The sequence below is a fragment of the Thalassophryne amazonica genome, unplaced genomic scaffold, assembly GCF_902500255.1.
Source record: "Thalassophryne amazonica unplaced genomic scaffold, fThaAma1.1, whole genome shotgun sequence".
Classification (NCBI taxonomy): Eukaryota; Metazoa; Chordata; class Actinopteri; order Batrachoidiformes; family Batrachoididae; genus Thalassophryne; species Thalassophryne amazonica.
The window spans coordinates 533,314-559,668 of NW_022986241.1; the positions used below are offsets into that span (position 1 = coordinate 533,314).

A 26,355-nucleotide genomic window follows, 5' to 3' on the forward strand; every position below is an offset into this window, starting at 1 on the left:
AAAGGCTGTTCAAGCTGGTGGCGAGGAGATTCGTCTAGCTGCTCACTGCCTCCATCCGGACGTCCACCCCGCTGAAGCTGATCTCGCACCCCGGTCGAATAGCCTTCTCAGGAGCCAGGATACGAACCGGCCACGCCCGTTAACGGCAGCTCTCCTCTTATGGATCAGGGCTCTTGGAATGTTGCTAGATTTTGAATTTAGTGACTCGTACAGCGAGTCCCCAGGATGTTATTTTCATTAAAAACCAGACTAACCTTTTAGAGCCTTTTGATGTTGTACACCCAATAAACTTTAACTTTTACACCTTAAGAAGCATCAATAATCCAATATCCGAGCCGTAACACTTTAACTGCATGCTTGGAAATTTATTGCAGGTTTTGCAAGTGCCAATAACATAATCAACATAGATTATATGGTGATAATTTCACAACAGTAATTCAAGCATAATTAGAATAATGATTGGCAGAGATTTTTGTTTTTAATTCAATAATTCTGACTGATCTTACTTTGACTGGGACTGGATTGACTTCTTAACAATTTTTTCTAGGAGTGAGGGAAGGAGGTTTTTGAGGTTAGGGTCCCCAACTCGATGAACTTGATTTCCTCTTCATCAGCTATTAATTGTTAGCTGACCACGATCCTTGTGTGATGTTGTAATCCTTCAGGAAGTTAATCCACATAAGAATTCATTCCGTCTTCAACCAACCAAAAGTTGATCTAATCCATTCTGGTATGTGGTGATGTTCCTTGAGAGAGAAATCGTTGAACATTCCCCACTCAGACTTTAGGCCAGTGGTTACTCTCCGTTGTTCTGCTACTCTGTGACTGGACGGCCTGAGCGGGAGTTGAAATCTCTCTCAAATTATCTTTTATGGCTCCAGTCCTCTCACTCCACGATTCCAATTGTTGCTCACAAGATGGTCAAGTCTTGTGATCTCCTCGTAGCAGGGGAGTAGTGGCAACAGCACCCCTCCCTGGAAGAATAACCCCGTTTTCTGGTGTTTCACAGTTTATATATGTGGTTGACTCTTGTTGTCTTCAGATGATCTTGGTTACCATGGGGACGCTGTTGACTCAAAACCTCCTCCCTTCTTCTGCTTACTGGAAATCTCCGCAGCCCTTGCTAGTAACTTATTTCTCAAGTTCCTCTTTTCTGTTAACACGTCAGCTTTTCCGAGAATTCATTCTTTTAAATCATTTCTTCAAAATCACATCAATCATATTCAATCATTTCATTACAACTCTCTTTCACATAAAAACAATTCATATGATCATATACAAACATTTTCATTCCTTATTATTCATTTCATATTTTACCAACATCTTAATCATTTGATCAGTTGTTTAACATCAGCTTTTCTTGCCCTGCTTGCTACATCTTCACTTCTTTTTCTCTGACTCTACACTCTTTATGAAAAACAACTCATATAATCATTCATTTCACTTATTTGTAACATAGTTTTTCTAATCAACTCTTAATTTTAACACATTAATACTTCATTTGATCATACTTGTCATGTTAGAATCATTCTTAGACATATTCCACTGAGTTCATTCCGTGGGCCTCCCCATTTACAATGGAAAAGTCCGGTATGACCTCATTTACTCCTGGAAGGTACCAAACACTGTGCAGTTTAATCCAACAGCATGTATATTAATTCCATGGCACGTATTATATTCCAAGATGAAAACAAGCTGAAAGCAAGCTTAAAGTCATCTTTCCTGACATGCTGTTTGTCATAAACACATACCAATGCTAATTATTTTATTAAAAAAATTTGCATAATGTTTGTTCACTTTTGTCTATTTACAAATTTATGTACAGATATGTGGGGATGAGAAATCAATGCTTTTTGGTGGATTTTAGCTTTTTTTTTGCCAGTTGCCTGGGTCATTTTTTCGATCAGTGTAAATCCGTTGTGTTGTAAATTCCCTTTAGTTGTACTAGTTGTTATTTAGGTCAGGCATTGATTTGGATTCATAGCAGAGATACTGATAGATACAACAAATTTCATCAATGTGACACCTTCCAGGGGGGAGATAGGAGGGGGTGAATTTTGTGGCAGTCTGACTTGCTGTAAAATGAACCCCCCTAAAAAATATCTGACATGACACCTACTTTTTGTGTTTTATGTCTTTAAGGACGCTAAAATCCATGGTCAATTTGACCAATCAGGCCAAAGACACTGACAAAATAATAATAATAAAATGATACTAATAATAAAATTTCTGACATTTAAAATGATGCTTATCGTCATAATTAAATGGTTTATTTGATGGAGAAAAAGAATCCCATTCGATTTCATTGACATGGAAATGCTGGTAACATTTCAGTTAGATTTTCTTTTGACCCACAGTTGAAGACCAAAAACACAGGAGACAAAAATGACAAACACTAAAGTGTCACTTTTCTGTCAAACCTAAAAGTTTTTTTAAATTAGTTAATGCTCAGTATTTTCACATTTAGCTGAATATTTACAAACATCAAGCTACATATTTAGCTAAATGTTGAGACAAATATGCACATTAATAAAGAGCTAATTAATTAATAAAGTGTCTAATAACAGACATTGTCAGGGTGTGTTTAGTCAAACTTGCAATCCAGAAATAAGAGTTACATTGTAGCCTGCTGTCTTTTGATGTCAATTGTAATTTCAGGGGCACTTCTAAAATATAAAAATAAATAAATGAAATAATTTAAAAAATGGCTGTTTGTGCAAAATTTTGTGGGTTTTTTTTTGGGGGGGGGGGGTTGAAGGGGGTCTCGCCCGGGGAGTAATTCATTATAGACCCGCCACTGCTCTCCCCTTCCCGGCCAATAAATTTGTTTCCATGTAACTAGTTAGACAGAAAATATATTTCACACACTTCAAAAAAAACAACAAAAAGAACAAAACACGTTCTTTTCACTTTTGTGTTGTATTTGGAAATTAAGTAACATGGAATGACAACCATTGTTTTGGTATTTTTATGACAATAATAATTCTGATGATGATACTCTGAATAAATTAATATATACAGACATAATACATATACAGAGAACTGGGCACTAATTTCGACAGGGTCCTCAAACGTTCCACAGCGATTCAAGCTGCATATTCATTTATAACGTCAATGAATTAAATTCAAATCATTTCAACAAACACCATCATGTGATGAAACGTCATAGAATAAATATAACAGCAGACGCTTCGTTCCGACTAAACAAAAGCAGCCAATTCGTGCTCGTAAATATGAACATATTCTCTTCACTCCCACATATCAGGAGACAATGTGACACAGAATAAGAATCATACTGATTTGTGTACATTTTTGTCTGCGCAAACTGTGAGTTTAAGGCGACGAGGTTCAAATGCGCGTTCCCGCGAAGGGGGTGCATCATACGGCAGGGGAACTGAATCCGGCACAACACCTGCTACAGAGCGACTCTGAGCGAGCCGCTCATACAATTCAAGTGCGCCCGTATTGCAGACGTTACAGTAAACAAGCGGAGATACTAGACAGCTACATCGAGTACCAACTTCCTGTTTTCAAAATAAAAAGGTGGGACATTCAAACAAGAGATACTGTGTTTAAAGCTGTTGAACATGCTAATGTTTACATTTAGAATTATTTAAAAATATGAACCCATTTAAAATGTAAAAACAAGATGTGTATCTCATGCAGCCAGTGGAGTACAATGATTCACACTGATTTTGAGTCAAATGATCACATGACCTGGAAGCTATGGATCAGATTTTCACCAGTCTGAACTGAGACTGAGATGAGGACAAATTTATTATTTCATATATCCACAAGGATGAATTATGAACAGTGTTTAGAAGAAACAAACAAAACCACCAGAATTAAAATATATCAGAAACTGAAAGAGGAAAAAAAGTGTTTTGGTGAATTTCACTATTTTCACCATAAATTTCTACAATTTTCAAAACAATTCAAAAGTTCAATATTATGAGAGGAAGGATTGTAAATCAGTGTTTAGATGAAACAAACACAAAATCAAAATCCATCAAGAAGTGAAGGAAAAAATTTGGGTGAATTTCAGTTTTCACCTTAAAAAGTCCATATTTTCCTAAAAACTTAGAATTCCAACATTAAGACATTATTACACTCAGAAACAGATATGGAGTCAGATCGGTGCCAAAACCACTCATGTTAAAAAAAAAAGCATTCAGGTGTATTATATTATTTCACACGCGCAGATATTAACTGTGCGCGCAAATATGTCATGCTAAAAACAGAAAGTATCCCAATGTATCTTCAATGTAGCTCCCTTCATCCAACTGTATGTTTTCTGTTTTTATCTTTTTACCTTTTGTCATTGTGCATTTTGAGCATTTATCCAGTCCAGACAGTTTCTACGAGCTGAGTCCTTTTTTGTGTTGGCAGAGATTTTCAAATCATCCATGAACAGCAGATGGTTCACAAGTTTTTGATTTTTCCTTCCTCTGTCTCTACTTAAGTCCTACCTGATGTCTTGCTCCTTCAGGATCTTGCTGAGCGGGTTTATGATTAATCAGAATAAAAGTGGTGAGAGTCTGTCTCCCTGAAATATTCCTCTCTGAACTCGTATGTCTGGGATTGTTATTTGTCCCTCTGTGTGATTGAGGGTGATGGTGGTGTTCCACTTGTTCATTTGTGCTCTCAGGAAAGATCTTATTTCCTCATTGATGTTGTAGAGTTCTAAGCACCTCAAGATCCAGGAGTGTGGTACACTGTCAAATGCCTTTTTGTAATCAATCCAAGCCATGCTGAGGTTCCTCCTCCTTTCTTGCAGTCCTCCAGGATAGATTTGTCTGTCAGTAACTGGTCTTTAGCTTCTAATCTTCTGGAACCTTTCTGTTCATTTTCCAGGTAGCCACCAGTGTCCAGATGTTCATAAATGTCATCAGTTATGATTTCTGTCAGTCATTTGTATGTTGTTGTTAGGCAGCAGATGGGTCTGTACTTGTTGGGAAGCTGTGTTTTCTTGGTCTTTGGTAGTAGGCTTGTGTTCCCTGTCATTATCCAGTCTGGTGTGTCCTCTTCTCTGTTCAATATTTTTGTGAAGGTCACAGCATAATGGTGGTGTAATGCTGTCAGTCTGTTCATCCAAAAATTTGGAATTTTGTCGATGCCAGGTGCCTTGAAGTTACTGTATTCACTCATTTTCTTTCTGATCTCCTCTTCATTGATTACAATTGCTGGCATTTGTTGTTTGTCTTTGTTTTTCTCTTTTATTTTTTCAATCCATTCAGCCTCTTGGTGTTGTTTTTGGCTCTTCAAAGAGTGGTCTCCAGAATTTTTCAATTTCTTCTCTCAGGTGGTTGTTGTACTTCTATTGTCGTTTGCTAACTTCCTGTACACTAGTCTGGGCTTCTTTTTTTTTTGCACATTGCTTGTTTATCTGTTTTGCTTGTATTTTCTTGTCTTTGTTCCTAATCTGTGCCACAAAATCTTTCACTAAGGCTTGATGTTCAGCCTCCCACCCAGCTGTTTATCTTCAACATTGTATTTTCTTTTAATGCAATTTACTTTTTTAAGGAGATTACTTTTATGGTTTTAACCTCCCAAAAATGTGGCCATTTGGGAGATTTCTGCTCTTAGGCGGCTGATTTTTTGTTGCAATTTCTTTTTCCATTGTGGCACATTATTCTTTTCCTTAATTCTGGTTCATTTTCTCTCCAAATCTTGTGGGGCTAATTTACTTTGTATGTACCATGCTGCTCCATAATTTACACAGTTTAAATCTGTGAATGTGGTTCCTTCTGGATCAGTTTAGTCAGTCCCAGGTTATCTTTGTCCAGGCTAGTTTTGAATTTTTTTATCCTCCTTTAATTTAGTCAGTTTTGGACACTCTTTCATGTCCATTTTTTCTTGTTTCTTCAGTCTTATTTGCCAGTTCCTCTTGTAGTTCCTGCTGTTCTGCATCTGGGTGCACCTGAATATTGTTTTGTAGATGAACTGGTGAATGGCTCATTTTTGGGGGGGCATTGAATGACAATGAATTATCATGTGTTTGTTCAGAGGACCCTTCTGTTTCTTTTACTCTGATCAGAACAGCTAAATGGTGTGTCTGGTATGAATTATCATGTGTGTTTTCAGGTTGGCCTTTTGTCCAAATCTTTGTCCACATTCAGAACAGACAAATTCTTTTTGTCTTTTGGTTTTTCATTTATCTTTGATGTCTTTTTAGTAGAATGCAATGGGCCCCAAACCTGGGGTCTAAAGTTGCACCCTAGGTTCTATAGTTATCTTAACCAGATCTGGCATTGTATCCGAGGGCTCTCTTCAAGATGGTGATCGTTCCCTTAATCGCAGACAACTGCACCTCATGTGCACTTGGGTGACCGGGGATTGCCTCAAGGTATTTCTTCAGGTTCTTCTTCATCAGGCCTGTTGCTCCCACCACAACTGGAATGATATCGATGTCTTTCAATGACCATGTTGTTCTTAGGTCATTTTTAGGTCTTGGTATTTTGAGATCTTTCCCCTTTCAGCTCGATTCAGGCCGTAATCATTGGGGACTGTCACATCAATGATTTTGGCTGTTTTCTCTTGCTTGTTCCAGATGACAATATCAGGTTTGATTGCACCTCCTTCTATGTGTCTTCCTGCTGGGATCTCTTTGTCGTAGAAGATCGTTATTTTTCCATTGGATGAGACTGGTGTTGGCTCGTGCTCCCAGACATGTTCTTTGACTTCCATCTCCAGTTCCTTGCAGATCTTCCAGTGGAGATATTGACAGATCTTGTTATGTCTGGATGTATAATGCCCATCTGCCATGAGGATCTGGCATGCTGATGTTAGATGGTTTACACTCTCAACAGCTGTATGACAGAATCGGCATTTATCATTTTGTGAGATCCCTGCCATTTTTTTGAAGCCATTAGTTAGAAGTCCCTGATCTTGTGCTCCAATCAGAATTCTTTCTCCATCAAAACCAAGTTTTCCATTTTTTAGCCACTGCATTGATCCCACTTTGTCGATGTATTCCTTTTCGAGTTCTTCTTGGAAACGTCCGGCTCTTTTGTGCTGTTTCCATCTTTCCACTCGATGTTTTCCTTCTCTTTTGCAGTATTGTTCTCTGGTCTGTCTTGCAAGTTTTGTTGCAGGCATGAGACTGTTGCTTTTTCTCTCTTGTAGAAGTTCTCCGCCAAAGTTTTTTTCCAGTTTAGTGATTGAGGTCCGTTCAGTTATGGCCTCGTGGTGTTGTGTGACCGTTTTTATGATTTCTTCTTCAGAGCTCTTTAAGTACTGTCCAATACTTATTATCGATGCTCTGTAGGCCTGGTTGATTTCAGTAAGACCCATACCGCCTTCTCTGCGAGGTAGGTATATTCTGTCCATGCACTGATTTCTGTATGTGATTTTGTGGAGGGTGAGCATTTTTCTGGTTTGTGTGTCCAATTTGTTAAGTTCGCATTGTGGCCAGTTCACTATGCCAAACCCATAGGTCACCACTGGTATTGCAAACTGGTTTATGGCTGTGATTTTATTTTTTGGTGTCAGCTGTGTTTTGCAGATCTTTTTTAAGCGGTTTAGGTATTCTTTTGTTTTTGTTCTCATTTTCTTGTGTTCAATTGAATTACTTTGTTCAATTCCCAAGTATTTGTATGTGGAGTCTGCAGCCAGGTCTTCAATGTAGCTCCCTTCATCCAATTGTATGTTTTCGGTTTTTGTCTTTTTTCCTTTTGTCATTGTGCATTTTGAGCATTTATCCAGTCCAAATTCCATGCCAATGTCTTTTGAGAACTTATGGGCAGTTTCCACGAGTTGAGTGAGTCTGTTTTTTGTGTTGGCATAGATTTTCAAATCGTCCATGAACAACAGATGGTTCACAAGTTTTTGGTTTTCCTTTCCTTTGTCTTTACTTAAGTCATATCCAATGTCTTGCTCCTTCAGGATCTTGCTGAGCGGGTCCATGATTAAGCAGAATAAGAGAGGTGAAAGGCTGTCTCCTTGAAGTATCCCTCTCTGAACTCGTACATCTGGGATTGTTATTTGTCCCTCTGTGTGATTGAGGGTGATGGTGGTGTTCCACTTGTTCATTTGTGCTCTCAGGAAGGTTCTTATTTTCTCATTGATGTTGTAGAGTTCTAAGCACCTCAAGATCCAGGAGTGTGGTACACTGTCAAATGCCTTTTTGTAATCAATCCAAGCCATGCTGAGGTTCCTCTGCCTTGTTTTGCAGTCCTCCAGGATAGCTTTGTCTGTCAGTAACTGGTCTTTAGCTCCTAATGTTCTTTTGGAACATCCTTTCCTTTCATTTTCCAGGTAGCCACCATTGTCAAGATGTTCATAAATGGCATCAGCTATGATTCCTGTCAGCCATTTGTATGTTGTTGTTAGGCAGCAGATGGGTCTGTACTTGTTGGGAAGCTGTGTTTCCTTGGTCTTTGGAATTAGGCTTGTGTTCCCTGTCGTTAGCCAGTCTGGTGTGTCCTCTTCTCCGTTCAATATTTTTGTGAAAGCCACAGCATAATGTTGGTGTAATGCTGTCAGTCTTTTCAGCCAAAAATTTGGGATTTTGTCGATGCCAGGTGCCTGAAGTTACTGTATTCACTCATTTTCTTTCTGATCTCTTCTTCATTGATTACAATTGCTGGCATTTGTTGTTTGTCTTTGTTTTTCTGTTGTATTTTTTCAATCCACTCAGCCTCTTGGTGTTGTTTTGGGTCTTCAAAGAGTGGTCTCCAAAATTTTTCAATTTCCTTTCTCTCAGGTGGTTGTTGTACTTCTATTGTGTCATTTGCCAGGTTTCTGTACACTAGTCTGGCGTTTGTTGCAAATAGTTTATCTGTTTTGCTTGTATTTTCTTGTCTTTATTCCTAATTTGTGCATTTTTGTCTTTTGTTTTTTCATTTATCTTTGATGTTTTTTTAGTAGAATGCAATGGGCCCCAAACCTGGGGTCTAAAGTTGCATCCTAGGTTCTATAGTTATCTTAACCAGATCTGGCATTGTATCCAAGGGCTCTCTTCAAGATGGTGATCGTTCCCTTAATCGCAGACAACTGCACCTCATGTGCACTTGGGTGACCGGGGATTGCCTCAAGGTATTTCTTCAGGTTCTTCTTCATCAGGCCTGTTGCTCCTACCACAACTGGAATGATATCGATGTCTTTCAATGACCATGTTGTTCTTAGGTCATTTTTTAGGTCTTGGTATTTTGAGATCTTTCCCCTTTCAGCTCGATTCAGGCCGTAGTCATTGGGGACTGTCACATCAATGATTTTGGCTGTTTTCTCTTGCTTGTTCCAGATGACAATATCAGGTTTGATTGCACCTCCTTCTATGTGTCTTCCTGCTGGGATCTCTTTGTCGTAGAAGATCGTTATTTTTCCATTGGATGAGACTGGTGTTGGCTCGTGCTCCCAGACATGTTCTTTGACTTCCAACTCCAGTTCCTTGCAGATCTTCCAGTGGAGATATTGACAGATCTTGTTATGTCTGGATGTATAATGCCCATCTGCCATGAGGATCTGGCATGCTGATGTTAGATGGTTTACACTCTCAACAGCTGTATGACAGAATCGGCATTTATCATTTTGTGAGATCCCTGCCATTTTTTTGAAGCCATTAGTTAGAAGTCCCTGATCTTGTGCTCCAATCAGAATTCTTTCTCCATCAAAACCAAGTTTTCCATTTTTTAGCCACTGCATTGATCCAACTTTGTCGATGTATTCCTTTTCGAGTTCTTCTTGGAAACGTCCGGCTCTTTTGTGTTGTTTCCATCTTTCCACTCGATGTTTTCCTTCTTTTTTGCAGTATTGTTCTCTGGTCTGTCTTGCAAGTTTTGTTGCAGGCGTGAGACTGTTGCTTTTTCTCTCTTGTAGAAGTTCTCCGCCAAAGTTTTTTGCCAGTTTAGTGATTGAGGTCCGTTCACTTATGGCCTCGTGGTGTTGTGTGACCGTTTTTATGATTTCTTCTTCAGAGCTCTTTAAGTACTGGCCAATACTTATTATCGATGCTCTGTAGGCCTGGTTGATTTCAGTAAGACCCATACCTCCTTCTCTGCGAGGTAGGTATATTCTGTCCATGCACTGATTTCTGTATGTGATTTTGTGGAGGGTGAGCATTTTTCTGGTTTTTGTGTCCAATTTGTTAAGTTCGTATTGTGGCCAGTTCACTATGCCAAATCCATAGGTCACCACTGGTATTGCAAACTGGTTTATGGCTGTGATTTTATTTTTTGGTGTCAGTTGTGTTTTGCAGATCTTTTTTAAGCGGTTTAGGTATTCTTTTGTTGTTTTTGTTCTCATTTTCTTGTGTTCAATTGAATTACTTTGTTCAATTCCCAAGTATTTGTATGTGGAGTCTGCAGCCAGGTCTGCAATGTAGCTCCCTTCATCCAATTGTATGTTTTCGGTTTTTGTCTTTTTTCCTTTTGTCATTGTGCATTTTGAGCATTTATCCAGTCCAAATTCCATGCCAATGTCTTTTGAGAACTTATGGGCAGTTTCCACGAGTTGAGTGAGTCCGTTTTTTGTGTTGGCATAGATTTTCAAATCATCCATGAACAACAGATGGTTCACAAGTTTTTGGTTTTCCTTTCCTTGTCTTTACTTAAGTCATATCCAATGTCTTGCTCCTTCAGGATCTTGCTGAGCGGGTCCATGATTAAGCAGAATAAGAGAGGTGAAAGGCTGTCTCCTTGAAGTATCCCTCTCTGAACTCGTACGTCTGGGATTGTTATTTGTCCCTCTGTGTGATTGAGGGTGATGGTGGTGTTCCAATTGTTCATTTGTGCTTTCAGGAAGGTTCTTATTTTCTCATTGATGTTGTATAGTTCTAAGCACCTCAAGATCCAGGAGTGTGGTACACTGTCAAATGCCTTTTTGTAATCAATCCAAGCCATGCTGAGGTTCCTCTGCCTTGTTTTGCAGTCCTCCAGGATAGCTTTGTCTGTCAGTAACTGGTCTTTAGCTCCTAATCTTCTTTTGGAACATCCTTTCTGTTCATTTTCCAGGTAGCCACCATTGTCAAGATGTTCATAAATGGCATCAGCTATGATTCCTGTCAGCCATTTGTATGTTGTTGTTAGGCAGCAGATGGGTCTGTACTTGTTGGGAAGCTGTGTTTCCTTGGTCTTTGGAATTAGGCTTGTGTTCCCTGTCGTTAGCCAGTCTGGTGTGTCCTCTTCTCCGTTCAATATTTTTGTGAAAGCCACAGCATAATGTTGGTGTAATGCTGTCAGTCTTTTCAGCCAAAAATTTGGGATTTTGTCGATGCCAGGTGCCTTGAAGTTACTGTATTCACTCATTTTCTTTCTGATCTCTTCTTCATTGATTACAATTGCTGGCATTTGTTGTTTGTCTTTGTTTTTCTGTTGTATTTTTTCAATCCACTCAGCCTCTTGGTGTTGTTTTGGGTCTTCAAAGAGTGGTCTCCAAAATTTTTCAATTTCCTTTCTCTCAGGTGGTTGTTGTACTTCTATTGTGTCATTTGCCAGCTTTCTGTACACTAGTCTGGGGTTTGTTGCAAATAGTTTGTTTATCTGTTTTGCTTGTATTTTCTTGTCTTTATTCCTAATTTGTGCTGCAAAAGCTTTTACTAAGGCTTGATGTTCAGCCAGCCTTCCACCTAGAAGTTTGTCTTCAACATTGTATTTTCTTTTAATGCGATTTATTTTTTTTAGAAGATTCTTTTTGTGGTTCTTGTTTCCCAAAAATGTGGCCATTTGGGAGATCTCTGCTCTTAGGCAGCTGATTTTTTGTTGTAATTTCTTTTTCCATCGTGGCATGATATTCTTTTTCTTATTTGTGGTACTGTTTCTCTCCAAATCTTGTGGGGCTAATTTACTTTGTATGTACCATGCCGCTCCATAATTTACAGAGTTTAACTCTGTCAATGTGGCTCCTCTTGGGACCAGTTTGGTCAGTCCTATGTTAACTTTTTGAAGGATATTTTTGAATTTTTTATTCTCTTTTAGTTTAGTCAGCTTTGGGCGCTCTTTCATGTCCATTTTTCTTGTTTCTTCAATCTTATTTGCCAATTCCTCTTCTAGTTCCTGCTGTTCTGGGTCTGTGTGCACCTGTGAATTATTTTGTAGATGAGCTGGTGAGTTGTTCGCTTTTTCGGTGGGCAATGAGTTGTTCATTTTTTCAGGGGGCAGTGAGTTGTTCATTTTTTCGGGAGGCAGTGAGTGGTTCATTTTTTCGGGAGGCAGTGAGTGGTTCGGTTTTTCGGGAGGCAGTGAGTGGTTCGGTTTTTCGGGAGGCAGTGAGTGGTTCGGTTTTTCGGGAGGCAGTGAGTGGTTCGGTTTTTCGGGAGGCAGTGAGTGGTTCGGTTTTTCGTGAGGCAGTGAGTGGTTCGGTTTTTCGTGAGGCAGTGAGTTGTTCGGTTTTTCGGGAGGCAGTGAGTGGTTCGGTTTTTCGGGAGGCAGTGAGTGGTTCGGTTTTTCGGGAGGCAGTGAGTGGTTCGGTTTTTCGGGAGGCATTGAGTTGTTCGGTTTTTCGGGAGGCATTGAGTTGTTCGGTTTTTCGGGAGGCATTGAGTTGTTCGGTTTTTCGGGAGGCATTGAGTTGTTCGGTTTTTCGGGAGGCAGTGGATGGTTTGTTTTTTCGGGGCTAAACTTTTTTTGAGGGCAATCATTTTTTGGTGGTGTAATGGGTTGCGTCAGAGGGCAGATGCCTTCTCTTATTTTCTCAACCTCCTGTTGCATTGTTTTTATTTCATTATCTGAGAAATGTTTTTGTTTGATAAAGTTTGATTTTTGGGTTGTGAGATTCTTACAAGTGATGTCTTTCTTACTTGGGCAGTGGTGGTGGAATATTTTTTGCCATTCTTTGGATGTCTTTGTCTGATTTTTGGGGTATTTTATTTTGGCATATTCTTTTGCCCACAACAGTATCCATTCTTCCTCCCTCTTCCACTGACTCCTTTTAAACTGTAGTTGCTTCCCTTTATCCAGCAACTGATAGTCTTTTATCGCTTCCTTTTGGGCTTCTTCTTTTATTTTTTTTATTTCCTCAGTCGTCAGATATTTTGCGATCTGTGAGGCAATCGATTCTAGTTTTGCGGTAGTTGTGGCTTCTTTCTTTTGTGTAGGTAAATCCGCTTCTTTTATGCGTTCCTTAAATACTGCTTTTTTCTTTCTGCCCCACTTCTCATGCCTTGAGTAAGTGAAGCAGTGAAAGATCTTTTTTTTTCTCTTCAATGGTCCAATTAACTGTGGTGTAGTTTCGCTTGTTTCTTTTGGCCCATTGATGCTGTTGTTGCTGGAGTCCAGGATCAGAACTATGCTGATCTGGTGGATTATCCAGCTGAGTGTTCTTCTGTTTAGTTCCAGAACTGTCTGAACTCCTGCCACTGGTATCTGGTTGTAAATGACTGTTTGGACCTGAGTTGCTGGCTGGTTGTGGTCCTCCATCGTCCTCTCCATCAGCTTCTGCTGTCAGTGTTCTGTGTACAGATGAGCTGCTGGCTACAGGCTCAGCCTCTGTGCTCTCAATCACTTGGGCTTTGATGAAGCTGTGATGTACTCTGGTTTTTCATCATCATTTTCACTCTTCACAGGGACGGCAGTGAAACCAAACTTGGTGAGAATCTGCCTCCTCCAGCTGCTGAAGCTGTTCTCCCTGCTGACTTATCCACAGCTTCTCTTCTTCTTTAATGTCCTCCTGGTCAACACTCAGATTCCATTCCTTTTGTTCAGGGAGAGTTTCCTCTTTAATCACCAACAACGGCTGCATGTCCTCTTCACGAAGGAATTCTACTTTAAAAGCAGCGTTGTTGGAGTCAAAAAGAACTGGTCCTAACGCGACCGAAGCTAACAGCGCCTTGTCTGTCCTTGTCTTTTGTTTTTTCATTTATCTTTGATGTTTTTTTAGTAGAATGCAATGGGCCCCAAACCTGGGGTCTAAAGTTGCATCCTAGGTTCTATAGTTATCTTAACCAGATCTGGCATTGTATCCAAGGGCTCTCTTCAAGATGGTGATCGTTCCCTTGTCCTGTATGAATTCTCATGTGTGTTTCCAGGTCGCTCTTTTGTCCAAACCTTTTACCACACTCAGAACAGTCAAATGCTTTTTGCCCTGTATGAATTATCATGTGTATTTTCAGGTGGCTCTTACGTCCAAATCGTTGTCCACACTCAGAACAGTCAAATGCTTTTTGCCCTGTATGAATTATCATGTGTATTTTCAGTTGGCTCTTACGTCCAAATCGTTGTCCACACTCAGAACAGACAAATTCTTTTTGTCCTGTATGAATTATCATGTGTGTTTTCAGGTTGCCCTTTCGTCCAAATCTTTGTCCACACTCAGAACAGACAAATTCTTTTTCTCCTGTATGAATTATCATGTGTGTTTTCAGGTGGCTCTTACGTCCAAATCGTTGTCCACACTCAGAACAGACAAATGCTTTTTGTCTTTTGTTTTTTCATTTATCTTTGATGTTTTTTTAGTAGAATGCAATGGGTCCCAAACCTGGGGTCTAAAGTTGCATCCTAGGTTCTATAGTTATCTTAACCAGATCTGGCATTGTATCCAAGGGCTCTCTTCAAGATGGTGATCGTTCCCTTAATCGCAGACAACTGCACCTCATGTGCACTTGGGTGACCGGGGATTGCCTCAAGGTATTTCTTCAGGTTCTTCTTCATCAGGCCTGTTGCTCCTACCACAACTGGAATGATATCGATGTCTTTCAATGACCATGTTGTTCTTAGGTCATTTTTTAGGTCTTGGTATTTTGAGATCTTTCCCCTTTCAGCTCGATTCAGGCCGTAGTCATTGGGGACTGTCACATCAATGATTTTGGCTGTTTTCTCTTGCTTGTTCCAGATGACAATATCAGGTTTGATTGCACCTCCTTCTATGTGTCTTCCTGCTGGGATCTCTTTGTCGTAGAAGATCGTTATTTTTCCATTGGATGAGACTGGTGTTGGCTCGTGCTCCCAGACATGTTCTTTGACTTCCAACTCCAGTTCCTTGCAGATCTTCCAGTGGAGATATTGACAGATCTTGTTATGTCTGGATGTATAATGCCCATCTGCCATGAGGATCTGGCATGCTGATGTTAGATGGTTTACACTCTCAACAGCTGTATGACAGAATCGGCATTTATCATTTTGTGAGATCCCTGCCATTTTTTTGAAGCCATTAGTTAGAAGTCCCTGATCTTGTGCTCCAATCAGAATTCTTTCTCCATCAAAACCAAGTTTTCCATTTTTTAGCCACTGCATTGATCCAACTTTGTCGATGTATTCCTTTTCGAGTTCTTCTTGGAAACGTCCGGCTCTTTTGTGTTGTTTCCATCTTTCCACTCGATGTTTTCCTTCTTTTTTGCAGTATTGTTCTCTGGTCTGTCTTGCAAGTTTTGTTGCAGGCGTGAGACTGTTGCTTTTTCTCTCTTGTAGAAGTTCTCCGCCAAAGTTTTTTGCCAGTTTAGTGATTGAGGTCCGTTCACTTATGGCCTCGTGGTGTTGTGTGACCGTTTTTATGATTTCTTCTTCAGAGCTCTTTAAGTACTGGCCAATACTTATTATCGATGCTCTGTAGGCCTGGTTGATTTCAGTAAGACCCATACCTCCTTCTCTGCGAGGTAGGTATATTCTGTCCATGCACTGATTTCTGTATGTGATTTTGTGGAGGGTGAGCATTTTTCTGGTATGAATTATCATGTGTGTTTTCAGGTTGCCCTTTTGTCCAAATCTTTGTCCACACTCAGAACAGACAAATGGTTTTTGTCCTGTATGAATTATCATGTGTGTTTTTAGGGTGCTCTTATATCCAAATCTTTGTCCACACTCAGAACAGACAAATGATTTTTGTCCTGTATGAATTATCATGTGTGTTTTCAGGTTGCCCTTTTGTCCAAATCTTTGTCCACACTCAGAACAGACAAATTCTTTTTCTCCTGTATGAATTATCATGTGTGTTTTCAGGGTGCTCTTATGTCCAAATCTTTGTCCACACTCAGAACAGACAAATTCTTTTTCTCCTGTATGAATTATCATGTGTGCTTTCAGGGTGTCCTTTCGTCCAAATCTTTGACCACACTCAGAACAGACAAATTCGTTTTGTCCTGTATGAATTATCATGTGTCTGTACAGGTTGGCCTTTTGTCCAAATCTTTGTCCACACTCAGAACAGACAAATTCTTTTTCTCCTGTATGAATTATCATGTGTGTTTTCAGGGTGCTCTTATGTCCAAATCTTTGTCCACACCCAGAACAGACAAATGCTTTTTGTCCTGTATGAATTATCATGTGTCTGTACAGGTTGCCCTTTAGTCCAAATCTTTGACCACACTCAGAACAGACAAATGGTTTCTGCCGTGTCTGAATTCTAATGTCTTTGTTCAGAGTGCCCTTCTGTTTCTGTCCTTTACTCCCATCAGAACAGCTAAATGGTTTTCTTTTTGCTTTCCTCCCCTTTTGTTGCTCTGAGTTGTTCATGTGACCAGATGCTTTTCCATATTTAGAGCCTTTAAATTGTTTCTTATCAGTGTTGTCTGAATGAACAATACTGGTATTTTTCTGACAGTTAAAAGTTGACTGAAGTTCTCTGGTCTGTTTCCAGTCATCACTGTCATCAGTCTCAGTTCCAGAACTGTCTGAACTCCTGCCACTGGTATCTGGTTGTAAATGACTGTATGGACCTGAGTTGCTGGCTGGTTGTGGTCCTCCATCGTCCTCTCCATCAGCTTCTGCTGTCAGTGTTCTGTGTACAGATGAGCTGCTGGCTACAGGCTCAGCCTCTGTGCTCTCATCACTTCGGCTTTGATGAAGCTGTGATGACTCTGGTTTTTCATCATCATTTTCACTCTTCACAGGGACAGCAGTGAAACCAAACTTGGTGAGATCTGCCTCCTCCAGCTGCTGAAGCTGCTCTCCCTGCTGACTTATCCACAGCTTCTCTTCTTCTTTAATGTCCTCCTGGTCAACACTCAGATTCCATTCCTGGTATTCAGCGAGAGTTTCTTCTTTAATCACCAACAACGGCTCCATGTCTGTAAAGAAACAATACAATTAATTTAACACTAAATGTTCGAACAACACTCACTAAAATAAAGTATCAGTGGTGAGTTTGACCTGATGACAGTAAGTTATTGCACTGAGGGAACTGATAAAGTGGAACTGAACATCAGCATTTTTTTAAAATTCCACAAATTGTAATTCACGTCCTTGTCTTCCACAACTGACTATTGCAGTGTTTTACTTTGTGGATTGCTATAAAATAGTGTAGGATGTCTACAGATGGTACAGAATTACTGTTGCTTGAGTTTTGATGAAACGGAGGGGGGCTGGAATGGTCTCCGGCCCCCCCCCCCCCCGACCCTTAATTGGAGTAAGCGGGTACAGAAGATGGATGGATTATTATTATTACTTAAGCAACATTCAAACAAGATGTCAGAATTCATCAAATACGAAGTCTGTTTGATGGCTTTGAATCATGTGTGCTTGCATGAGCCAACCTTGAACCTTTGTGCGCATGCGTGAACTTTTTCACGCCTGTCGATTGCCTCATTTGCTGGTAAGCAGCCTTTGTATGAGGACATGTGTTGTGCTCTCGGCGGATTTTCATTGCAAGGAAAATGGCGCAACGACTGGAGCAGCGCCGCATCAAATTTTGCCAGAAACTGGGCGACAGCCAGGTCGAAACCATTCGGAAGATTCAGACGGCTTTCGCTGACGATCCTCTGGGCATCACACAGATTAAGGAGCGGTACAACCGGTTTAAAGATGACCACACAATGGTGGAGAGTGTGCCACGCTCCAGTCTTCCATCAACATGCTGAAATGACCAGATCATTTCCAAAGTGAACGCTGTGATGATGCGGGACCGTCGTGCGACTATCCGAGAAACTGCAGAAGCGGTGGACATCAGCACTTTTTTGGCACATTCCATTGTGAAGATTTGGCCATAAAAAGAGTGGCGATGAAATTCATGCCACTGCTGACAGCGGAGCAAAAGCGCCTCCGTGTTGAAGTCTCACAGGACATGCTGGACTCCAAAAAATGATGCCCACCTCTTTCACAATTTCTCGGATAGTCACACGACTGAAAAGCCACCGAAAGCCGTCTGAATAATCTGAATGGTTTCCACCTGGCTGTCGCCCAGTTTCTGGCAAAATTTGATGCAGTCGTGCTGCTCCAGTCGTTCCGTCTTTTTCCTTGCAATGAAAATCCGATGAGAGCACAACACATGTCCTCACACAAAGGCTGCTTACCACCAAATGACGCAGTTGACAGGCGTGAAAAAATTCACGCATGCGCATGAAGGTTCAAGGTTGGCTCATGCAAGCACACGTGAGTCAAATCCATCAGGTTTTTGCAAAAAATAAAAAGGTCTGATACTTTTCTAACAGACCTCGTATGACATGAGCACATCTATAGTGACATTACAACTCATTCAAAATATATAAGTCAAATAATTTAATGTTTTGTAATGTTGCTGTTTGCACCAGAGTGTGTGTGTGCCAACTATAGGGGCATCACATACTCAGCCCCCTGTTAAAGTCTACTCCGGGGTGCAGGAAAGGAGAGTTCGGTCAATAGTTGAACCTCTGAAGAGGAACAATGCGGGTTCTGTCCTGGTTGTGAAACAACCAACCAGTTCTTCACTCTCACAAGGATCCTGGTAAGGGGCCTTGGAGTACAACCATCCAGTCTACATGTGTTTTGTGGACTTGAAGATGGCGTATGATCGGGTACCCAGGAGATAATGTGGGAGTATGGAGTGGGGGGGCCCCTTCTTAGGACCATCCAATCTCTGTACTTACAAAGTGAGAGCTGTGTTCGAGTGTTCAGCAATAAGTCTAACTCGTTTCCGGTGGGGGTTTGGCCTCCACCAGGGCTGTGCCTTGTCACCAATCCTGTTTGTGATATTCATGGACAGGATATCGAGGTGTAGTCGGGGGGAGGAGGGTTTACAGTTTGGTGGGCTCAGGGTCTCATCACTGCTTTTTCCAGATGATGTGGTCCTGTTGGCTTCATTGGCCGGTGACCTCCAACACTCACTGGATCAGTTCACAGCCCAGTGTGAAGAAGCTGGAATGAGGATCAGCACCTCTAAATCTGAGGCGGTGGTTCTCAGCAGGAAACCGATGGGTTGCCTACTCTGGTCTTGATTTTCCTCAGAAACTCAGTGGTTGTTGAAGCAAAAACTGAGTGGGTGTGGGAGGAAACAGCCCACAGAAAGTGACTTTCAGTCGGCCTCAAAGTGGTTTTGGCAACCAGTCAGACGAGTCCGGAAACTGAGGCAGTTCTGAGATCAGACTGTTTTCAACAAGGCTGCAGAGCCGCTTACCTCGAGTGGACACATCATGAAAACATCACCAAATCAGACTGGGAAGTGGCCGAGTTCATCATTAAACATGACAAACCTTTAACAGAGGTGGAGTTTAACAAAAACTGTGTCATGCCATTAGTGGAGAATTTTTGTCCTGAGAAAAAGCAACAAATTTCTGAAGTTTGTTTGTCTCGTAACACTGTGGCACAGAGGACTGAAGACACTTCATCTGATAGTAAAAAGACAACTGGGGGACGGAGGTGAATTTAAAGCACAGATTCTTCTGACACCAATCAGTTACTGATTTTTTGAGGCTCTGACGATGACATGAACGTAGCAGAAGAGCTGCTTTACATCAAAAGCCTTCAAGGCCAAACAAGAGGAACAGATTAAAAACAGATGAAAAGATGAAGAAAATGCCAAAGTTTTTTAGACCCACATATTTGTGTGAGGAGACATTTTCAGTTACGAACATCAACAAGAACCCACTTGAGTTTCAATGACTTGAGTCAGTTTTTGTTACAGGCTAAGTGGACTGATGTCATAAAACCAAAGCCTGTTTCTGGGACCAGACTTCCATCACAACCTCTGTCTTTTTCAAACCCACATTTCTGCACACTTCCACATTTACACTATTCAGGTCAACATGTCACGTCTGGTAGCAAAGCTGGTTATTAATAGTACGAAGTTACCAAGGAAAAGTTCCCCAGTTTGGGTTGTTGATGGGAGCTGTAGAAAATAATGGATTTTATTCATTGAAGTCATGTTGATTTGAATTAATATTGCAGTGATGATTAAATTCTGGGTGTAAAGATAATTATTCTTGGTCTGCTCATAACCAGAGCTGCTCTTACTCGTGTACAACAGGTTACTGTTGTTGACCTTTTAGTGCCAAATGTTGGATCAAAATAAACCAAACCTCTACATGTCAAAATACACAAATCACTACCACCAGAATCCTTTCAGTTACCTTTGTTCATTTCTAAATTCAATGTTCCTGCTGATCTTGGACAAAGGGAGGGAGACTAAACATTGAGGACGGTGACGTCACTTTCAGTTCACCTTCAGTAAGAAATTATCCAGAGATTTTACAAAATATGGAGAAATGTTACATGCATCTTTCATCAAAATCCTCCTCATCCTGTTGTGTAAGTACTGACAATCTCTGGAGGAATACCAGAGGGGGAAAATATTTGACTGTTACAACAACATGTTATAAAGTATCAGTAACACAAACAAAGCTGAGTGAACAAACCTGTTCTGTAGAAGAGATTTGGAGGATTAAAAACAGCATCCAGCCCTTTACCGCTTTTGTTCTCTTTTAAATGACTCATTTCTTCTTCCTGGTCTATGATCATTCCTTCATCAGCAGGTGTTAGCTGTAGTTTCAACGTGTCCCACAGCTGCTGGACTTCAGATGTGTTTGTAGACAGACTTTAAAACACACAAAAGAGAGAGAGAGTCAACAACCAAGTGGAGGAAAGACTAAAAACAGGCTGATTTAATCATCTGCTGCTGCTCTGCTGCCCAGGCTGACCAATCACAAATGAGACAACACCGAAATGTCCCTGTGCTGGGACAGATGTCCTAAAGCAGGAGACACCAACCCTGATCACAGAGATCACCAGACATGAAAGTTTTCCTAAAGTTCCAGTCACACAAGACAAAGGAAGGACAACAAAGCCCAAACAAAAGTCCCAAATCCGGACTTTCGTTGGCATCGTTTAACCTTCGCTCAGCTTAGTTCCTGCAGCTGGCACTTTGTCAGAATCTTTAAACTGTCAAAATATTTGAACAAATGCCGCCGACAATCGTATTTCGTTTTGCTGTCGTTTTTGTCAATTTCTTATTGTTTGTTAACAATACCGTTAAGAATGTTTTTTCATCTATGTACGCACATTTCGAACATTTGTGGCTGACCCGCATGCGCGCATAGCCTTCGTCTGACACGGACAGTTCCCCATGACTAGAGCCATGGACAGTGATGATCAGCCAGCCCACCTTATCAATGAGTGAGAGATGGCTGTTCTTCAGGCCAAAGTTGACAATGATGAATTCATTGTCAACATGTACCAATGGCGAAGGGGCAGCAACGGAGAAGGTGGTCAAGGCCATGGATCTAGCGCCAAAGACAGTTTGGTCTGTATGACCAACTCATGGTTAAACTGAGGGGCCAATATCCACAGTCAATCCGTAACTTTATGCAAATGCTGGCTGAGATGTACAACGAGCTTCTCAGGAGAGTTGGTCCACGCATCACAAAGCAGAAGACGTGGTACCGAGCGGCTCTGGATCCAGGCCTGAAGCTGGCACTGACTCTGTCATTTGGCTTCCGGAACCGAGTACCGCAGTATGAAGTATGAAGGGCGCATTCCTCACAACACAATCTCTGTTGCTGTCCGAGAAGTGTGAAGAGCACCTGTGAAGAGCTCATGGACAAATGTTTGACACTTCCAACTTCACCTCTACAGTGGCTGGTGTCAGATCCCGTTATAAAACTAGCTCTCTGTCTCTGGGGTCCGACCTTCGTGTCTCCACGGGTATTACCCGGCAGGGCTGCACAAAGGCTGTTCAAGCTGGTGGCGAGGAGATTCGTCTAGCCGCTCACTGCCTCCATCCGGACGTCCACCCCGCTGACGCTGATCTCGCACCCCGGTCGAATAGCCTTCTCTGGAACCAGGATACGAGCCGGCCACGCCCGTTAACGGCAGCTCTCCTCTTATGGATCAGGGCTCTTGGAATGTTGCTAGATTTTGAGTTTGGTGACTCGTACAGCGAGTCCCCAGGATGCGTTAATTTCATTAAAAACCAGACTAACCTTTTAGAGCACTTTTTGATGTTGTACACCCAATAATCTTTAACTTTTACACCTTAAGAAGCATCAATAAATCCAATGTCCGAGCCTTAACACTTTAACTGCATGCTTGGAAATTTATTGCAGGTTTTGCAAGTGCTGACAACATAATCAAAATCGGTTATATGATGATAATTTCACAACAGTAATTCAAATATAATCAGAATAATTATTGGCAGAGATTTTTGTTTTTAATTCAATAATGCTGTCTGATCTTACTCTGACTGGACTGGATTAACTTCTTAATTTTTCTAGGAGTGAGGGAAGGAGGTTTTTTGATGTTAAAATCCCCAGTTCGATGAACTTGATTTCCTCTTCATCAGCTATTAGTTGTTAGCTGACCACAATCCTTGTGTGATGTTGTAATCCTTCGGGAAATAAATCCACATAAGAGTTTATTCCTTCTTCAATCAACCAAAAGTTGATCTAATCCATTCCGGTACGAGGTGATGTTCCTTGAGAGAGAAAACGTTGAAACTTCCTCACTCAGACTTAAGGCCAGTGATTATTCTCCAATGCTCTGCTACTCCGTGACTGGACGGCCTGAGTGGGAGTTGAAAACTCTCTCAAATGATCTCTTATGTCTCCAATCCTCTCACTCCACGATTCCAATTGCAGCTCACAAGATGGTCAAGTCTTGTGATATCCTCGTAGCAGGGGAGAAGTGACAACAGCACCTCTCCCTGGAAGAATAACCCCGTTTCCTGTTGTTGTCCAGTTTTTATATGAAACTCTTGTTTATGCTGAGTTGATCTTGGTTACCATAGGGATAATGGTGATTCACAACCTCCTCCCATACTCCTCTCTTTTACTGGAAGCCATATGGAGAACTCATGTCCTGGCTATCAGTAAATCTATTGTGCAAGTTTCCTGTTTTTCTGTTTAACACATCTTTTCCGAGAATTCATACTTTCTAAATCATGTTACATCAATCACATTTAATCACATTCAATCATTTCATTTCAACTCTTTTTCACATAAAAACAATTCATATGATCATATACAACATTTTCATTCATTATTATTCATTTCATATCCTATTACATCTTAATGTTCTGAACAGTTGTTTTTATCATCAGCTCTTCTGGCCTCGCTTGCGACATCATTAACTTCCTTTTTTGTCTCTGCCTCTGCACAAAAACTTCTTCCTCTGACTGCAATGAAAAGCCAACTCATATAATCATTCATTTCACTTATTTGCAACATACATTTTTCTAATCAACTTTTACTTTTTATTACATTAATTGTTCATTTAATCATACTTATGTTAGAATCATTCTCAGATATTACTTGTAACACATTAATGCTTCATTCGATCATACTTTATCATTTCAAAATCATCTTAGACATATTCCATCGTTTTCACCACTGAGTTCATCCCGTAGGCCTCTCCATCTACAATGGAAAAGTCCGGTATGACCTCACTTACTCCAGGAAAGTACCAAACACTGTCCAGTTTATTCCAACAACGTGTGTATGTATTATATTCCAAGATGAAAACAAGCTGAAAGCAAGCTTAAAGTCATCTTTCTTGACACTGGCTATTGCCGAGGGCTTCTTCAGAAAATGGCAATTTCTGATCTGTTGTGGTGCCCTTGAGGACAAGCATACTGCTTGTGTCCTCCTGGTACAGGAAGCATGTACCGCAATTATAAAAGATTCTTTAGTGTTGTTCTCCTTGCCTTGGTTGATTCAGACTCCAAGTTCATCTTGGCAGACATCGGTGGTAGGTAGAGATAAAAATCAGTTTAAAATTTTAATTAAATATAGTCATTTATTTTTTATTTGTTCTAATTCTTTACTCTCAATTTCTATTTTAGGTAAAGGATCATTAAATGATGCCCAAATTTATTACAAATCTGAACTGAAGGCCCGCCTTGAAGACAGCACAATAGGCCTTCCTGACCCATGGCCACTCCCACATGACACAGAAGACGTATCATTCTCTTGGGTTGGAGATGATGCCTTTGCTTTGCGTATTAATCTCATGAAACCATACGCTCATCGCCACCTCACAGACAGTCACGTACAAGAAGAGGGTAGAAAATGCACTTGGAATTCTAGCAAATTGGTTCCAGGATCTCCTGGCAACAATGCACCGCAGTCCGAGGACTGTGCGACTCATTGTCCAAACCTGTATGGTGCTCCGTAATCTTATGCGGAATTGATGCCCCAGAATAACATCATTGATCTTGAAGATATCGCCACTCGGCAGTTGGTGCCTGGAGCGTGGAGGCAAGGGAACAATCTGCAGGATATAAAAATCCATAGAGGGCACAATACTGCAAATAACCCCGGCAAGATCCAAAGGAACTTACTGAAGTATTGGTGCAATTCCGAGGCGGGTGCAGTGCCATGGGAGAGAGAAATGTTCCACATTTGAACATGGTGTAACACGGGAACACAACAACAAAAACCCCGATAGTGTGATGCATCATTTTGCATGAATGATCTTTGTTTCCCCTGCATGCTTTGAGCACCGGTCATGTGACCGCAGCCAGCCAATTAGCTGGCTATATTACCGTCATTCAGGAAACACCGGGGAATGCGGGAGACGCTGCTGGATTTGTTGCTGCAGGAGCCAAGCTACCATGACCCAAGCGTTTGATAGGAGCGTTGGCTTGTTAGAATACGTGGAATTGGCCGAGTCTTGATGGCGAGCTAAGAACTGAGCTAGTCCTGAATCTCAACCAACTTCTATACCTACCTCAATGGGTTGGTAGGAGGCTCCTGCAGCCGACTTGTTCACTCTCGCACCTCGCACTCCACTCTACGACCCCCAGCACAAACACACTCACTCCCATGGACACTTTTTTTTTTTTTTTTAGAGTCGAGTGGAGTGGTTTTTGAGTCGTATGAACTGTTCTGCTCAGTAGAGTTGTTGGAAGGTTGACTGTAAGCGATTGGTTGTGTGCCACAGCCACTCGCATTCATCACATGGACCTTTGCACACCGTATATTTGGGGTTGCAACTAGTTTTGGATCCTGTTGTAAATACTGAAGCTGATTGAGTGTGTCAAATGGCCAGTCACCTCTAAATGTTTAATGTTGTCTATTTTGTTTGTCTCAATACATGGTACCATTTTTATCTATAAACTACATCCAGTCTCTGCCTCTTCTCTTCTAGAGTCGAACCAAGTTCTGATACTAGCCAATACGTTAACACATTACTCTTAAGTGCTCTATTACCTATGGTATTTTATAGCAGCCTCCTTCAGTCTCTTATTATCTTATAGTGGCACTAATTAATGGTTATACTAACATATATGCTACAATTGTGTATAATTATATGCACATTGTAAGTTGGAACAGTCATGTTTAAATTTGTTCATTTGGCAAACTGATTTGTTAGAAGACATGAAAATTTATTGTGTTCTAAATAATAAAACTGTTATCAACAATCTTTAAATTTTCTTGTCTTTATTGAACAACATATAAAAATTATTGTAATTTATGTGTAATAGGACTGAAAAATATATATTTTTTTTTATGTGACTGAAAATTATTCTAAGTTGTGTTTACCAGGACAGGAGCGGCTGCAGTCCTCGGATAGGCAGGACAGTGTGTCGTGGCTTTGTGTGGTGGTGAGGTGGTTGCTGGACACAGGAACAGTTCAGAGTCTTTATATGCAGATTTGTTGGCTAACAGATGAACTTGAATGGCTCAGTTTAACATGCAGGGAGCACAGGAGTTGGAATGAAACATCCATAAACCACTGAATGGTCTGAATTAATAGTTTGGACGAATTAATGGTTTTAGCAAGACAGAAACACTGATTTTCAAATCCAAAACACACGGTGCTTATTAATACAGTAACATCAGAGAAACACTAATAACTGTTGGCTGAACCTATTTAACATAATATCGTCTAAACAAACCACATAGCGGCTAGTTAGCTTAGCCCTTAGCCAATAATGCCAAATAACTTAAAACATCCCCACTCGGCAGGAATCAATATCAACACCACGCAACATCCATCCCCGATAAAACAGAAAACCCTCTGCAAATAAGTAACTCACCCTCTTCACGAAGGAATTCTACTTTAAAAGCAGCGTTGTTGGAGTCAAAAAGAACAGGTCCTAACGCGACCGAAGCTAACAGCGCATTGGGGCTGTCCAAATCGATGCCTGATCTAAATAACAACTAATACAACTAAAGGGAATTTACAACACAACGGATTTGCACTGATCTAAAAAAAAAATGACCCAGGCGACAGGCAAAAAAAAAAAGAAGCTAAAATTCACCAAAAAGCAGAGATTTTTCATCCCTGCATCTCTGTACATAAA

At 40.8% G+C, this 26,355-nt stretch overlaps 1 long non-coding RNA gene across 1 annotated transcript; it reads right to left on the reverse strand.

Annotated features, from left to right (window-relative positions):
• Nucleotides 1-16,881: 16,881 nt before the first annotated feature.
• LOC117505753 lies at nucleotides 16,882-26,111 on the reverse strand. Its single transcript, XR_004559249.1, has 3 exons — nucleotides 26,089-26,111; nucleotides 20,471-20,649; nucleotides 16,882-16,933 (listed from the first exon to the last, which is right to left on the reverse strand). It is a non-coding gene; the product is annotated as an uncharacterized LOC117505753 (long non-coding RNA).
• Nucleotides 26,112-26,355: the final 244 nt, after the last annotated feature.